Source organism: Delphinus delphis, chromosome 11 (assembly GCF_949987515.2).
Source record: "Delphinus delphis chromosome 11, mDelDel1.2, whole genome shotgun sequence".
Taxonomy (NCBI): Eukaryota; Metazoa; Chordata; class Mammalia; order Artiodactyla; family Delphinidae; genus Delphinus; species Delphinus delphis.
This window is the reverse complement of record NC_082693.1, coordinates 9672603-9690991: the sequence shown is the minus strand read 5'-3', so window position 1 is coordinate 9690991 and position 18389 is coordinate 9672603.

The following is an 18389-nucleotide window of genomic DNA, read 5'->3' as shown; positions in this document are numbered from 1 at the left end:
ATTATCATTGCTTTTCTTGCTTAACTGCTTTTCTTTTGTTTCTGAATTCCCTCTCTTCCCTAATTAGTAGGAACTCTGGGAAGGCTTAGGAGACTAAAGCCTTTTTCTACAAACAAGAAACAGGAGATAGGAGGGCTTTTGTGCTCAGGAGGGCCCCACAAGGTCCTGCTCAGTTTCACAATTTGTGCTTCTGATTGCTCTTTTTTTGTTGTTGTTGTTTTTGCGGTACGCGGGCCTCTCACTGTTGTGGCCTCTCCCGTTGCGGAGCACAGGCTCCGGACGCGCAGGCTCAGTGGCCATGGCTCACGGGCCCAGCCAATCCGCAGCATGTGGGATCTTCCCGGACCGGGGCACAAACCCGTGTCCCCTGCATCGGCAGGCGGATTCTCAGCCACTGCACCACCAAGGAAGCCCTGCTCTTGTTTTTATAAACTCCTAGAAGGAGTCCTGATGTGGCCTCTGAGCCACCCCCTTCTCCTCCTCCAAATTATCTTTAAAAATGAACTTGCTTTTCCTGGTGCAGAGCCCAATATGATATGATATTGAAGGGTAGCAGAATATACCACTGCAAAATATGCCGCTTTGGCATCTTGATTATTTTGATCTGTAGGCACTTAAAAACCAGCATATGCAGAGAAAAGCTGTCTCTGAATTCCCCTTATCTGCCTAAAGACAGATCATCTGAAAGCAACACAATTGTCATGAATCATAAATCCCTTCCCCGAGAGTTTTATCAACCAGGGAAGATTGACGTCATGGGATAGGAGACTAGAAGTGGACACGTTGGCCAAACAAACTTTGTCACAAACTATCATATCTCCTATGTATTTCTTAAAGGTCTATTCATCTTTCCTAATAATCCCTTAAGAGACCTACGTCCTCTCTCCCCTTTCCCTGTTAAAATGGTATTTAAGCCTGAATTCTAAACCACCTTAAGGAGTTACTCATTTTTCTCTGGGTATCTCCTATGTATACCTAAGGTATACATGTTAATAAACTTCTGGTCTTTTTTTTCCCCCCCTTATAAATCTGTCTTTTACTGTAAGAGTCTCATCTAAGAACTCAGAAGGGTGGATGGAAAAACCATTGAGAGCTCAAAACTACCGGATCCCTGCTTTAGTCTGAGTTTACTGTTTGATAGGAAGAGAGGAAGCTGCTTTTTTATTAGGCAGTAGTTGAGTTCAAACATCAGGTGGTTAAATGGAAACCAAGTGGTTTTTTTTTTTCCTTAATCAGTATATTTTAAAATTGAAGTATGGTTGATTTACAGTGTTGTGTTAATGTCTGCTGTACAGCAAAGTGATTATATTCTTTTTTTTTAGTATTCTTTTCCATTATGGTTTATCATAGGATATTGAATATAGTTCTATGTGCTATACAGTAGGACCTTGTTGTTTTTTCTGTTTGTTTGTTTTCATTTATTTTATTTATTTTTTATTTTTGGCTGTGTTGGGTCTTCGTTGCTTTGCACAGGCTTTCTCTAGTTTCGGCGAGCGGGGGCTACTCTTCGTTGGCAGTGCGCGGGCTTCTCATTGCGGTGGCTTCTGTTGCTGAGGAGCATGGGCTGTAGGCACGTGGACTTCAGTAGTTGTGGGTCACTGGCTCTAGAGCGCAGGCTCAGTAGTTGTGGCTTGCTGGCTCTAGAGTGCAGGCTCAGTAGTTGTGGCGCATGGGCTTAGTTGCTCCGCGGCACATGGGATCTTCCCAGACCAGGGATCAAACCCATGTCCCCCACGTTGGCAGGCGGATTCTTAACCACTGCGCCACCAGGGAAGCCCAGGACCTTGTTTATCCATTCTGTATATAAAAGCCTACATCTGCTCACCCCAACCTCCCACTCGATCCTTCCCCCAACCCCCTCCCCCTGGCAACCACCAGTCTGTTCTCTATGACCATGATTCTGTTTCTGTTTCACAGATAGGTTCATTTGCGTCATATTTTAGATTCCATATATAAGTGATATCATATGGCATTCGTCTTTCTCTCTCTGACTTACATTACTTACTATGATAATCTTTAGTTGCATCCATGTTGCTGCAAATGGCATTATTTTGTTCTTTTTTATTGCTGAGTAGTATTCCACTGTATATATGTACCACATCTTCTTTATCCATTCATCTGTCGATGGACATTTAGGTTGTTTCCATGTCTTGGCTATTGTGAATAGTGCCACTATGAACATAGAAGTGCATGTATCTTTTTGAATTATAGTTTTGTCTGGATATATGCCCAGGAGTGGGATTGCTGGATCATATGGTAATTCTGCTTTTAGTGGAAACCTAGTTTTAATGTAAAAGTCTTTCCTTAGTAGATGCTTTTGAAAAAATAAGCTTACCTTGGCTTCTTTGCTGACCCCTTGCATTCTTTCTCTGGAGGGGAAACAAGAATCATTTAAGTTGTGCTGTTGCCAGTTGAGTCAAAGAAAGGAAAGGCAGAACTATGGTTGGTTTGCCTGATTTTAAAGGTGTGCTGTAGAATAAGGAAAACAGTGAAAAGACGAATTCAAAAAGACACAGCCCAGTGTTCATAGCAGCATTATTTACAGTAGCCAAGATATGGAAGCAGCATAAGTTTCCAACAAGTGAGTGGATAAAGAAGATGTAGTGTGTGTATACACACACAGACAGACACACACAAGGGAATATTACTCAGCCATGAAAAACAGTGAAATTTGCAACAATATGGATGGACCTGGAGGGAAGGTATTATGCTTAGATAGTGACAAATAATGTATCCTATAACTTGTATGTGGGAATCTAAAATATGAAACAAATGAATATAACAAAAAAAAGAAACAGACTTAACAGATATAGAGAACAAACTAGTGGTTACCAGTAGGGAGAGGGAAAGGGGGAGGGGCAAGGTAGGGAGAGGGGATTAAGGGATACAAATCACTATGTATAAAATAAATAAGCTGCAAGGATATATTGTATAGCACAGGGAATATAGCCAATATTCTATAATAACTTTAAATGGGTTATAATTTTAAAAATATTTCATCACTATGTTGTACACCTGAAACTAATATAATATTGTAAATCAACTATACTTCCATTAAAAAATGAATAGGGAATACAGTGAGTTGTTTTGGGTTCTTTCCCCAGATAGGTTTTCAGCTAAGGTTTTGCAATCTTTTTTTTTTTTTTTTTTTTTTTTTTTTTGCGGTACGTGGGCCTTTCACTCTTACAGCCCCTCCCACCGCGGAGCACAGGCTCCAGACGCGCCGGCCCAGCAGCCATGGCTCACGGGCCCAGCCAGTCTGCAGCACATGGGATCCTCCCGGACCGGGACACGAAGCCGTGTCCCCTGCATCGGCAGGCGGACTCTCATCCACTGCGCCACCAGGGAAGCCCACAATCTTTTTAATTTTAATTCTTTGCCTTGTATGTGATTGCATTATTTCTGTAAATTTAAATCAAAGGATGAATTAGTATTCTCAGTGTTCAGGACACACTACCCCAAAGTATGGCACCTTGGCATGTTGAATATTTTAAGCTGAAGGAATTTGAGAAATGGGATGTTCAGGAAGGACTCTCTGACCTGCCTGTGAAGCAGGTATAAACCATCATGTGAAAGGTGCCCTCCCTTTATCCGGAAGAAAGACACACTGAGGAATCTGAACAGGCATTGCTGAGTTCTCCCAGTTTACTACGCTTAGCTCATACTCTGCCCTATCGTATCTTTCCATGACTTTCCACTCTTCATCAAACCCAGTGAAAGAACAGGTTTAACCATCTTTTGGATCTTCATTTCCTTATGAGGGCTCCATGTCACGTAAAACAAACACATTTGTATGCTTTTCTATTCTTAATCTCTTTTGTTACAGCGGTCCCAGTAGAGAACTTAGAAGATACCTTTCCTCCCCTGTACTGGTTTCAGACCTCTGGATCTATTCATTTGTACCATCGTGCAGTCTGCACAGTCCATCTTTCCACCCCAGAAATTTTTCTGCCTGAGATTTGCATTTGTAAATTCAGATTTAATTACCATATAAAGCCAGTCTTCCCCAATAAAGAGGCTAAAAATAAAGGGTAACGTTTGTTAACATTTAACCGGCATTTACTGTGCACCAGGTGCTGTGGGAAGTATCCCATTTTTTTTACACAAAATAATCACTGATTAATGACCAACCTTGACAGGAAGTGCCCAATTGAAGTATGAAAATTCTAGTGTAAAATTTTGATCAGAGACAGTTGGCAGTGGGTGCAGGGAAAAGGACACTGAATTGAGATTTAGACTGTAATCTCTGTTCCATTTTAATTAATTGCCAAGACATGTTTGAAGTCATTAATTCTCTGTATTTGTTGGTATTCGTCTCTAATGGTTTTCTGAACCTTGACTCTTCAATCAGCCAGTTCTACCACCTGTTCCAGAGAGCTACTTGTACATCAAGCATTCTAGGCAATGAATAGTATTATAGGGAGGCCAAACAGCTATGTAGCATCCTGTTCTGTGTAGATCCCTGTTTAATGCCTCCTTCCTCCTGGCCCCTTCTCTGGTCTTGCGTTGCATTCCAAAGGAATTTATAGCTCTCAAAAGAGAGACAACACAAGGCCTATCATACCGTAAAAGCTGTATGGCAGACAAAAGTGATTATCTTTTGATAATCAAAGGGAGCTTTTTGATTTGATTATTCTACCAAAAGCTTCCGCTCTGCGATTACCTAATTGTATGGTCCTGGAGATGCTTGCGTTTTGTCCAGTAATTATAAAACCAAGTTCGCCTGCTGAGTTCGATTAACCTCTCTATCTAAAATGTTATTCCCTTTCTTGTCTTGCCCCTGTTCTCCTCAGGATTGAGGAGTGTCAAAGAAAAGGTGTGATTGAAACTGAGCAGAGCCCTGCAGGGCCTTCCCAGGTACCAAGGCCCCTCCGTGTTCTCTGTTTCTTGTTTGTAGCAAAAAGCTTTAGTCTCCTATGTCTTCCCTGAGTTCCAAAAAGTGGGCACAAGTAGTTAACTAGGGAAGTGAGGGCATACAGAAACAAAGGTAAAGCAAACAAGAAAAGTAATGATAGTTTAAACAGTAGTTCAGTGATAAAAAACAGTCCTATTTCCTCCTCAAAGGATACAGATAACTGATACATATCTTTGAGTTGTTCAGCAAAACTAAGATACCCTTCCCTGCCTGGAGGATGGTGACAACATGCAGACCACAAGTATGTAGACCTGAGAAGATTGGAATCAGAAGGTTGATGATTAAGATTTCTGAAACACCACTCTTACCTCACCATCAACTAATTAGAAGAAATTATGCACCTTGCATCTTTCATCCCAAATGTTGCCTTTAGTAACCCTTCCCTGAAAGCCATCAGGGAGTTTAGATCTTTTGAGCATGAACTGCCTGTTCTCCTTGCTCGATACCCTTCAAATAAATGCTGTACTTTCCTTCACCACAACCCCGTGTCAGTAGATTGGCTTTACCAGCAGATCCTAGTTGGATTTGGTGGCCACAAAGGGACTCATCATCCCATGTGGGTGTCTCACCTGTGGCACATCAAACCCTGGCTTGTGGCAGCTCTCATTCTGTCCAGCAGCTGCCTAAGCACATTTGTCTCAAGGACAGCCCTGAGGCTTGCCACTGACTCTGTGTCATTGACGCACAGCGCTTTTGATATTTGTGGTAAAGGAAACAAGGCATTTGAAGGTTGAGGTACCTGGTAAGTAGAGGAGTCTTGTGTGTGATGATACCAGGGTATTCTTCATTATTGTGTTACCTTGACTGGAAGTTTCCATTTGGGTTTGGGACTTGGTCATTTGACTCCAGTGTCTGAGCAGAGCACTGCTTTAATTGGATTTTCCCTTTTGGACTGAGGAGTCTCTCTGGCCATTTAGCACCACCTGGGGCTGTACCTGGGAATCTCCCGTTCGGACCAGGACTCATACACCACCATCTGGGACAGTAAGAGGAGGCTTCTCATTCTCAAGTTAGGGAACTGTGACCTCAAGGGACCCCATTGCATTGGTTTGTTTGTTTTGGCACACAGCCTGGGGAATGTCTGACAGTACCAGCCATGGGTAATTTATGATGGGTGACCAGAACTCTATTATATCTTGTAGATCCTTAGGGTCTGTTTTGCAAAACTGGGAGATCTTCAGTTATGCATCCATGAAAGAAAAAAGTGTTTCATTTTAATACTGCTTGGCCTCATTGCTTCTTAGGATCTGGAGAACAATGGGCCCTAATGGCTCTCTAATTTATAACATGATCTTTCAAGTAGAACTGTTTTGTAAAAGGAAAGGAAAATGGTATGAAATTCCTTATGCAAAGCCTTTTTATACTGTTGTATCAAAGTAAGCCTTTTGGAATTGGTTTGGCTTTGAGCCTTTTGGAACTCGTTTGGCTTATATTTTGAGGGGGTGTGTGTGAGTGTATATTTGTGTTAAAGAAGGTGCAGTGTTTTGACTGGTGGACATGAGAAACAAAAGTTCATTTCCTAAAAATAGCCCTTTAGGATGCATCCTACAAAATTAGACCACCCTCAGTTCCGGTGGCCATGGTGTTCTTGAGACTCCAGAGAAAAATGATGAGGATGGAGCTCTTTTGACATTCTAATTTTTTTTTTTTTTTTCATATCCTGTGAGAGGAAGCAGTCTTTCTAGGAGGAACTTGCATTTCTCTCCCTGTGCCTTTGAGATATAAATGTTCTAATTGGGCTCTCAAACTTTTATCTGACCGTCTCCAATTCCTGAGACTAAAGAAAAAAAAAAAGGAAAAAGAGGGATTTTTAACTCGAGGAAACAATGAGGTCTGTGTTTATATGGATGGATGGATGGATGTCTGTGTACATTATAGAGATGATATGTTTTTACCTCTGGATGATATTACCAAAATTAATTTGTAAATGATCTCTATTTAATTGGCTTAAAGGAAAGTAAGCACTTACATAAATTTTCAGACTTAGAAACTAACCTGATGAATTTTAGGTTCACATGATCTGGGAAATATTTAGTATTAAATTAATTTTTGGTATTAAAGTTAAAGTTTATTGGTTTAATATAGGCAAGTCTTTTGAGTCATCAGCATTAAGTAGAATACTTTTATTATACCTAGGTTTACTGAGAGTCAATAAGATTTTGTTATTCCTGTTACAAAATTTGTCAGGAAAGAAAATAACTTGATATGATGAAACTTTTTAAGTAAACTAAATGTAAATGAGGTAGTAGTGTTTTTGGATCAACTCTTTGGGAATAATTATGTTTTGCGAATGTCTACTTAAAAATCATCTCTCCAGGTGTTGGTAACTTAAAACTCTTTATAGAGTTTTGCTAAATTAAGTTAAATGATGGAAATTTATGGAATATCTAGGTCATTTCAAATAAGATAAAATACTGGAACGTTAATTGTTAAACAAGTCTAAGTTTACCTACTTTTGTCTTCTTGTGAGAGAAAAACTAAAGATGTTTGGGTTTATTAGACACATGTCTTGTACCACAATGAGGAAAGAAATTATAATATGAGGAGATGTATATTTCTAGAGGTTATAGAATATATTCATAAGTTGGCCAGTCAGGAAATTCTGGTATGTTCACAATTGCTTACTTCTTGGTTTTCCCTAGAGATTAAGGTTTTTGATGGTTAAAATTTGTAATATATATGTATATAAAGGTACTGAAATAATAAGGGAAACATTTCAGTGTGCAAGGAAAGTAGGAGGTGTGTTTTCAGTAAAAGAATGTATGAGAAATTGAAATGCTTTTTTTTAAGGGAAAAGAAAGTAATTTTGTCCTGAAGCTGATTATTTCCCAATGGGAAAGAAAATAAGGGATAAACTAATATTGATATAGAAAGTTGTAGATTTATGAAAACAAAAAATCTTTAAAAGGAATTCTTTGTGTGGTCAGGACTAAGATTAGAATGAATTTAACTGAGTAAAGTTTAAGATTGAAGGTAAAGCGGTGTAAAACTTGAATTGGGTTTTCTCTTTCTGTTAAGAGAACAAAGTTTTATTGGAATATTGATCAGCTTTTGATAATAGATTGTAAAGTTTCTTAACTTTTTAAGTAATTTATACTATCTGTATTTGCTCTTAAAATCTCTTATTGTCACTTTGGTTAAGTAAATATTGTTTCACAGTGACCTATGATCCTATTTGACCAGGTGTTTTGAAACTTTTTTATATTTTTGACAAACTTTTCTAATATCAAATTCTAATTAAAGTACTTTTGATCTCCAGGTAATTTTGGAATGCTTCAGAGAAACCCTAAGGCATCTCAGAGAGCAATATTAAAATAATGAGGATTATTTGGTATGTTAAATTACTTGGGAAACATTGTCAAGTGTTGGTAATAAATTTTCTTAGTTTATAGTGTATGGGTAAATGCCCTTAATATAAAGGTTTTAGAAGTTATACGAAATTTTTAAAAATCTGGTATGCTCTGGTATAATGTTGTCAGTCATAATTCTAGTTATCTTAAAATGTTGTCTGTCACAGCAGTAACCGAATTTCTTTGTCCATTGCAATGTAATCATGTGTTTAACTGTGCCTTTTCAAGTCTTTTGTCATTTATAGACAATTATCATTGTACTCTGATGCTTTTACCAAAAAAAAATGCTTCATCTTCAAGAAGATCCATAGAGAGGACTTTTTGACAAGTACAGGTTTTTGATAATGTTCAGGTCATACTGCTGAACTGGGTAAGAAATTAAAGAATTCCAATGGAAAATGTGATGGCTTCATAAAACTGTTAACACAAGGATTAGTTACATAGGACTGAATGATCTGGTGAACGTGGTTATAATTTTTATGGGTTTTGTCTGAACTATTACTGGCTTTTAATCTGTGTTTTCCAGATATAAGGAAACCTTTCCCCTCAAACTAATTATGGCTTGTAATAACTTGGTAAATTATACCTTTGTAAGTAGGATGGAAACATTTATCATTTTTCTTTTCTTTTCTACCTGATTTTATCTTTTCTCTCTACCTGAATCCTTCAGAAATTGGCAACTTGTAGTTACCAGGCAGCCTTATCAGATGAATAAGGAAGGCCACCTCCTGACTGATGCAGGAATCTCAAGATATTTTGGGAACTTCAAGAAGAGAGGGATTCACCCAAATCTATAGATATCATAGGTGGAATCTGGCAAGCCCTTGGCACAGGTTTTCTGGCCTTGAGAGACCTTTTATAGTTCCAGCACAGCCAATTAAAAAAAACCAATGTGATCAATTATAGCTATATAAATAATCAGACCAAGTTTATAGAAACCAGACTTATTTTGCAGACACATTTTTTTTTTTTTAGTGAGAAAAAGATTATGTTTCTGTAGATATTAAATTCTGGTTTTGTTCATTGAGGTCTGTATTCACTGTCTAAGACTCACCTCCCAGATAGTTTCTTGTTGTTATGTTACATAATTGTAAAGTTTGACTGAATTATTTAAAGGACACTTTGTTTCTGAAGCTTATCACAACATTCTATCTTTGAATGAAGATCAGATGCCCCATGACCTGCAACAAGGAGATTATAAATACTGAAAAAGGCATCATTTAAAGGACTGTCTCCTAGATAAAAGTACCTGGTACCATTCATTACCAGGTACTCTTAACTAGCTCATGCACAGCAAAACTAAAGAGAATGTCTCTTGAATTCATGTTTTTCCCATTTAAGAAGGGCCTCTGCATTGGACTCACCTGTAGAAAGGACTGCTGACCCCAAAACCCAGACCCACACCAGGATGAGAAGAAGACAATGGCAATGGTAGGCAGCTGACCCAACAATCTGGACCAGGCCTGTGAGACCAATTCCACTAATTTAATTGAACTGTTTACCAGGTGTGTGTCTCTCTATCAACATTGAAAGTTACTGTTTTACTTCTAACCATACTGTTGCCCTCAATGTTTAGAATGGTAAAAAAATTATCTAGTGAAGTTGTCACAGAGTATAACTACTCAAGACTTGTTTCACTGCAAGTCTGCTAAAAGCACATGTACAGTGTTTGTGTTATAATTCATTATAATTGAAAAAAAGTATAGCCTATAGAGTGTTTTTCCATGTTTTGCTGTTTCACTATGTGGGGTTAATTTTCCCCCAACATGAATAACTAGGCGTGTGTGTGTGTGTATGTATGTATGTGTGTATGTATATATATTTATAGAGGAGGCCTAGCCCTGAGGGACATTATGAACCCAGGGCAGGCAGCAACCACCCTGGCACTAAGGGACAAATGTTTTGATCTATCAAAAGACTTGCAAACAAAAGGGGAAACAATGGAAGAAATCTTCACATATTGAGGTATGGGAAAGTCATTCTGGCATGATTCAACTTGAACTTTATGCTGACCAGAGTGGCCTGTTTTATGGCCTGTCAAGCATGCATTGTACATCTGCTTTGGCCATTGAGAAGGGGAATTCATTTGAAAGTCAAAATGGTGTGGTTGTGGTTCAGGCATCCAAGGTAGAGCTGGGTGGCCCTTTTGGTTGTGGTTGCAGACAGGTTCCTGTATTGATGAGAACTTGAATTTTCTGAACTGTGTCGGACTTGGGGATGCCACTAACCATTCTCAAAACAGTGTCTGCTGGAAGCTTCCACTTGCAACTTTATGGTCTCAAAAGTTCTCCTCTTATAATAAAATTTTTCTTACTTTGGGAATAGTAACAAATGAGACAGCTCAAGCTGTAGCCTCCCAGCAGAAAGCACTAGATTCTTTAGCCAGAATAGTACTGGACAATAAAATTGCTTTAGATTGGATTTTAGCAGAAAAAGTGGATGTATAAATGCCAATCAGAAGTTAAAACTTACTTAGATAAAACTAGGCAACTGGCTACCTGGCTGTAAGTCTCCCCAGAAGTGCCAGGTCCAGACTGGTTTTTGGAGTTATTCTGAATTCTTCAGGGAATGCAGTCTATTTTCCAAGGTTTATTAAAATTTGAATTGTTACTCCTCCTCCTACTTCTACTTGTGTCTGTTGCACCAAAATGGTGGACCAAGGGACTAAGACGTTAATCATGCAAGATTTAAATCCAAAACCTGGGACTTGGGAATATTTCCAGTTTGCTGTCCACTCCCCACATTGAGGCAGGACCAAACCCTGTTTCATCAGGAAGTAGCCAGAGGAGTCGTCACACCATTCCCTCAAAGCTTTGGGGAAAGTTAGAACAAGAGTGGGGATTAAAACCAAGTTCCCCTAAAACCGAGTTCCCCTGCTGAGTTTATGATTAACCTCTTTATCCAAAACTTTATCCCCATTCTTGTCCTGCCCCTGTTCTCCTCAGGATTAAGGAGTATCAAAGAAAAGGCAGGGTTGAAACCAAGCAGGACCCTGCGGGGCCTTCCCAGGTATTTACAAAAACCCCTCTGTGTTCCCTGTTTCTTGTTTGTAGAAAAAGGCTGTGGTCACCAAGGGCTTCCCTGAGTTCCAAAGAGCAGACTCAACTAGTTAACTAATTAAGGAAGTGAAGGAATGCAGAAACAAAGGAAAAGCAGTCAAACAGGAAAGTAATGATAGCGTAAACAATAGTTCAGTGATAAAACTATGTCTTTCAAAGGAATTTGTCTTTTTTAATTGTTTTCAATTTATAGGCATAAAGTGCATCCCTTATCCTTTTAATGTTTGTTTTCACTTCTGACATTGATATTTGGATCCTATCTTGGTCAAAGTGAAGATTTCAAAAAATCAGCTCTTGTTCTAATTTATTTTTCTCTATTGTATGTCCATTTTCTATTTTACTGTTTTTTACTCATTATTTCCTTCCTTTTACTTACTTGGGTGAAGCTTGCTAGCTGCTTAAGATGGAAACCTAAATCACTGATTTTAGACCTTTCTTTTCTGATACAAGTATTTAAAGCTATATATTTCCCTCTAAGCATGCATTAACTGCACCCCACAAATTTTGATACATTCATTATCATTCACTTCAAAACATTTTCCAGTTTTGCTTGTGATTTCTTCTTTGAACCACGGATTACGTAAAAGTGTGTTTAATTTGTAAATATTTGGGGATTTTCCAGATTTTTTATTTTTAGATTTAATTCCATAATGGTCATAGATACTCTGTATGATTTTAATCCTTCTAAATTTATTGAGACATAGTCAGTAGGCCAGATTATCTATAATATTGAATGTTTTATGGATGCTTAAGTAGTAGTCTTCAGTTGTTGGATGCAGTTTTCTATAAAGGTCAATTAGGTCAGTTTGGTTTATATTGTTGTTCAAGTCTTCTGTGTCTTTACTGATTTTCTATCTATTTCAGTTACCAAGAGAAGAGTGTTGAAATCTACAACTATAATTGTTTTGTCAGTTTTTACTTTATTATGAGTTCTGTATAATTTAGGATTATTATATCTTCTTAATCTTAATTTAAAAATTAAAAATAATTTTATTATTACATAATGTCCCTCTTTGTCCTTATATTCCTTGATCTGAAGTCTACATTGACTGATAATAATATACCCATTCCAGCTTTCGTATTAGTTTTGCATATATTTTTCTGTTCTTTTACTTTTAACTTCTCTTTCATGTTTAGACATAAAACAGTACAGTTGGGTCTTCATTTTTATTGATTCTATTTTTGCCTTTGATTTGGAGTGTTTAGTTATTTCCATAAATGTAATCATTGCTGTGATTTGGTTCATCTACCGTCTTCCTATTTTCTTTTTGTTGCAACTGTTCTTTATTCTCTCCTCTTGAGTACCTTTTAGTATTCCATTTTATTTCCACTATTGACTTGTTAGCTTTGCTCATATATGGTCATTGCTGTATGATTTACAGTATGCCTCTTTACCTTAAGTCTAGCTTGAAATTATACACCACTTTGCATATAAGAACCTTACAACAGTCTATTTCCTTCTCCCCTTCCAGTCCTTTGTGTTTTTATTATCACGTATTTTGCTTCTGAATGTTATGTCATGATACATTGAGGTTTTTTTGTCTTGTTTCTTTGTTTGTTTGCTTTAAACAGTTACCTTTTTAAAAAATTTAAAGATGAGAAAAATATTTTAACTTACCCACATACTTATTGTTTTCTGGTGCTCTTTATTCCTTTGTATATGTCTGAGTTTCTGTTTGGTGTAATTTTCCTGCAAGCTGAAGAATTTCCTTTGGTATATCTTATACTGTTTGTCTGCTCATAACAAATCCTACTTTTGATTGAAAATGTTTTCATTTTGCCTTCATTTAAAAAAATTATAACAGCTTTATTGAGGTATAATTGGCATACAATAAACTGCATGTATTTAAAGTATACAGTGACAAGGTAATGAATAGTTCCATCACCCCCAAACACTCACGTCTCTTTGTAATTCCTTTTTCCATCCCTCCCTGTTTCCAAGCAACCAGTGATCTGCTTTCTGTCACAATAGATTAGTTTGCATTTTGTAGAATTTTTTATGAATAAGCCTATATACACTATGTGGTGGGCTCCCCACCCCCTGGCTTTGGTCTAACGTCTTTCACTTAGAGACTCATCCATGTTACAGGATATACCAATAGTTCATTATGTTTTTAATTGAATAGTATTCCATTGTATGGATACACCACAATTTGTTTATCCATTCATCTGTTGATGAACATTTGGGTTGTTTTCTCTTTAGAGCTTTCACAAATAGTTACTTCATTTGGTACAAGTTTTGGACCAAATTCATTTGCTTTGAGTAAATTCCTAAGACTGAAATGGTTGGGTCATCTCATAGATGTTTGTTTAGTTTTTTAAGGAACTGCCAACATGGTTTCCATTTTGGCAATGTAAAATTTTACATTCTGTTTTTCTTGAGTGAACTTTGGTAGTTTCTGTCTTTCAAGAAAGTTGTCCATTTCATGTAAGTTGTCAGATTCTTGGCATAAAGTTTTGTATCATATTCTTATTTTCCTTTTAATATTTGTAGAACCTATATTGATGTCACCTCTCTTGTTCCTGATATTGGTAATTTGTGCCTCTTCTCCTGATCAGTCAGATTAGAGGTTTTATTGTACTGCTCAACAAACCACTTTTTGGTTTCATAAATTTTCCACTATTTTTCTGTTTTCTATTTGATTCCCCTCCCCACTTATGCCTACTCTGCATTTGCTTTTTGTAATTTAAGGTACAGGCTGAAGTCATCAGTTAATGACCATTCCTTTGAATGTAGGTGTTTAGTGCTATAAATTTCCCCCTAAGTAGTACATTAGTGGCTCTCATAAATTCTGGTATGTTGTGCTTTTATTTTCTTAAGTTTAGATTTCTTCTTTGACCCATGGGTGATTTAGACATCACTTATTTAGTTTCCAAACATCTGAGGGGTTTTCTAGATATCTTTCTGTTACTGATTTATAAGTTAATTTCATTGTGATCAGCAAACATATTTTGTATGATCTGAATCCTTTTAAATGTATTAAGATTTGTTTTATGACCCAGAATATAGTTTTACTTTGAAAATGTTCCATGTGCAGCTGAAAAGAATGTGCTTTCTACTGTTGCTGGATGTGATGGCTGTGATGTCAGTTAAATTTTATTTATTTATCTATTTATTTATCTATCTATTTATCTATCTATTTATTTATTTATGGCTGTACTGGGTCTTCCTTGCTGCGCTCAGGCTTTCTCTAGTTGCAGCTATCAGGGGCTACTCTTAGTTGTGGTGCGAGGGCTTCTCATTGCAATGGCTTCTTTTCTTGAGGAGCACGGGCTCTAGGCTCATGGGCTTCAGTAGTTGTGGCTCACAGGCTGTAGAGCTCAGGCTCAGTAGTTGTGGCGCATGGGCTTAGTTGCTCCGTGGCATGTGGGATCTTCCCGGACCAGGGCTCGAACCTGTGTCCCTTTCATTGGCAGGCGGATTCTTAACCACTGTGCCACCAGGGAAGCCCTGTGATGTCTATTAGATCAAGTGGGTTGGTAGTATTGAAGTCTACCATATCCTTACTGATTGTCTGTTTACTTGTTCTATTAACTACTGAGAGAGATTGACATCCCCAACTATAATTGTGAATTTGTCTATAGCTCCTTGGAATTCTATCAGTTTTTGCTTTGTGTATTTTGAAGTTGTTTAATACTGTGATTTGTTGTGTATTTGAAGCTGTGATATTGTGATTTATAATAATAAATATATATTTGATCTTTGTCCCTGTTCCTGGCACAGAGCTTCTAAAATCTTTGGAATTTTCTTAGTGGTGAGAGCTATAAAGGTATCTTTTTGTTAATAATATGGTTAACTTTGGAAAGCCCCTAGGTAACCTTGGATGGGGGCTGGTTTTCAGGGGAACCATCTATCTGCTTAGAGGGGTGGGACTGAAAGTTCCAACCCTTGACCTCCAGGAAGAGGAGGGGGCTGGAGGTTGAATCAGTTGCTAATGACCAGTGATTCAATCAATCGTGACTCTGTAATGAAGCCTCCATAAAAACCCAAAAGGACGGGGTTGAGAGAGCTTCTGGTTGATGAACATATGAAAGTGCTGGGAGAGTGGTGCTCCTGGAGAGGGCATGGAAGCTCTGCAGCCGTACCTAGCCCTATGCATCTTTTCATCTGGCTTATATCCTGTGTTATATCCTTTTATAATAAACTAGTAATCTAGTAAGCAGAATGTTTCTCAGAGCTCTGTGAGCTGTTCTAGCAAATTAATTGAACCCAAGGAGGGGGTCATAGAAACTTCTGATTATAGCCTGTTGGTCAGAAGCCCAGGTGACAGTCTGGACTTACAATTGGCATCTGAAGTATGTGTTGTTGGGGAGTCAGTCTCCTGGAGCTGAGCCCTTAACCTGTGGGATCTGACATGGGTAGATAGTGTCAGAATTGAGTTGAATTGTAGGATACCCAGGTGGTGTTGGAGAATTCTTGGTGGTGTGGGGAAAAAACACACACACTAGAAGATACATAAACATTACAATTGTTAGGTCCTCTTGATGAATTGACCCCTTTATTATTATTAAATTGCATTAATACTAATTAACACTAATATTAACATTCTTTGCTCTGAAATCTACTTTGACTGATACTAATATAGTCATTCCATCTTTCTTTTGATTAGGGTTATCACGGTATTTCTTTTTACCTTCTTTTAACATAATCATATCTTTGTATTTAAAGCTGTTTTATGTAGGCTGCATATAGCTAGGTCTGGATTTTTTTTCTAATCTAGTAATCTCTGCCTTTTATTGGGATGTTTAGGCCATTTTCATTTATTGTGATTATTGATATGGTTTGGTTTAATATTCCAGCACCTGCTATTTGTTTTCTTTTTGTCTTATTTGTCCTTCGTTCCCTTTTTCCTCCTTTTCTGCTTTATTTTTGGATTATTTTTTATGATTACATATTATCACCTTTGTCAGCTTATTAGCTGTGAGTCTTGTGTAAGTGTATATGTGTGTATATGTTTTAGTGATTTTTTTTTAGTTGTATAGTGTGTATTTTAAAATTACCACAGTCTACTTTCAAGTGAAATTATACACTTCACATATAGTATGGAATCTTACAATTATACTTCCATCTCTCTCTTCCCAGCCCTGTACTTATTGTCACACATTTTATTCTACATATTATAAACCCTACAATCATTTTTCCTTTGAATGGTCCATTATCTTTAAAAGAGATTCAAATAAGAATAAGAGTATTTTATTGTACTTATCATTTCCAGTGCTCTTTTCTGTAGATATAAATGTCTATTTGATAGAGTTTTCCTTCTGCCTAAAGGACTTCCTTTAACATTTTTTATAGTTCAGTTCTGCTAGTGAGGAATTCTTTTTTTTTGTACTTCTCAAAAAAACCTTTATTTCACCTTCCTTTTTAAAATCATCTTTTTGTTGAGTATAGAATTCTGTGCTGACAGGGTTTTTTTCTTTTCATACTTTAGAGTTAATACTCTTCTTCTGTCTTGTGTTGTTTCCCAAGACAAGTTTGCTGTCATTGTTCTTTTTGTTTCTCTGTATGTAATGAGCCTTTTCCTCTGGCTACTTTTAAGATTTTTTTCGTCATCACTGCTCTTGAGCAGTTTATCATGTGCCTTAGTTTTCTCCGTGTTTTCGTGTTTGGCATTCATTGAGTTTCCTGGTTCTGTGGATTTATAGTTTTCATCAAATTTGGAAAATTTTCACTCCAATTACACATATATTAGGCTGGTAGAAGTCATTTCCCAAGTCACTGTTGCTCTGTGGTTTTTTCCCCCAGTCTTATTTCTCTGTGTTTTAGTTTGAATCTATTGGTATGTCTTCAGGTTTACTTATCTGTTCTTCTACAATGTCTAGTCTGCTGTTAATCCGATCCAGTATATTTTTCATCTCAGAGTTATAGATTTCTTCTCTAGGAGTTTGATTTGAGTCATATTTATAATTTCTATGCGAGGTTCTGTGTACTTCACATGTTCAGTCTTTCCTCTGGCTCATTGAACATATGCAATACAATAAAGATGGTTCCATCTTAATTGTAGAATAAGTATATCAGCTGTATCATCTCTTTTGTTTTTTTTTTAATTTTCTCATGATGGGTCTAATTTTCCTGCTTCTTTACACGCCTTGTAATTTTTTTTTATTGGATGCTGACTGTGAATGTTACCTGTTGGGTGTTGGGTAGTCTTGTGATCCTTTAAATATTCTTGAGCTTTGTTCTGGAACACAGCTAAATTACTTGAGAACAGCTTAGTCCTTTTGGTACTTGCTGTTTGCTTTTGTTGGAGAGAACCAGAAGTATGTTTAGTCTAGGGCTAATTTTTTCCCACTACGGAGGCAGAATTCTTCCGCCTATTGCCATGTGGATTTTGAGGTTTCTCCATTCTGCTCAGTGGAAATAGGCACTGCTCCCAGCCCTGTATGAGCCTGGAAGAGTCTATGCCACTTCATGTTTTCAGGCGTTTCTTTCCCAAGCCTTGGGTTACTTCTTGATAGGCCCACGTTGATGAGCGTTCGTCTGAAAACTTGAGGGGAGCTGTCTGCAGATCTCTGGAGCTTGGTGTGCCATCTTCTCTCCATTTGCCCTATAAACTTCAGCTGCCTTGGCCTTCCTGGACTCCCAGGCTGTATCTCCTCTCTTCAGGGAGAGTGCTGAGCCCTGTGTGGGCTCCCTTCCTTGCAGCGTGACCTGGGAACTCTGCCTGCAGTAATCTACGGCAATCACTGGGCTCACTTCTTTTCTCATCTCTCAGGGACCAAGTCCTTCATTACCTGATGCACAATGTGTTGATAACTGGGTTTTTTATATATATATTTCATCTGTTTTTCAGTTGTTTTTAGCAGGAGATTAAATTCGGTTACTAGTACTTCATCTTGGCTAGAAGCTGCAGATGATATTGGAACACTTGGAGAGCTTGTTAAAACTACACATACCTTGGGCCATGCTCCAACCTTACTGATTTACAGGTTATAGCAGTGAGGCTAGGGTGTGATTCTGCAAATGTGCACTAAAAATACGCCAGGCATTAGGTATACAAAGTTAAATTAGACATAACAGTTGTTTACAAAATAATTTATAATCCAGTGCAAAAGACTCATTTT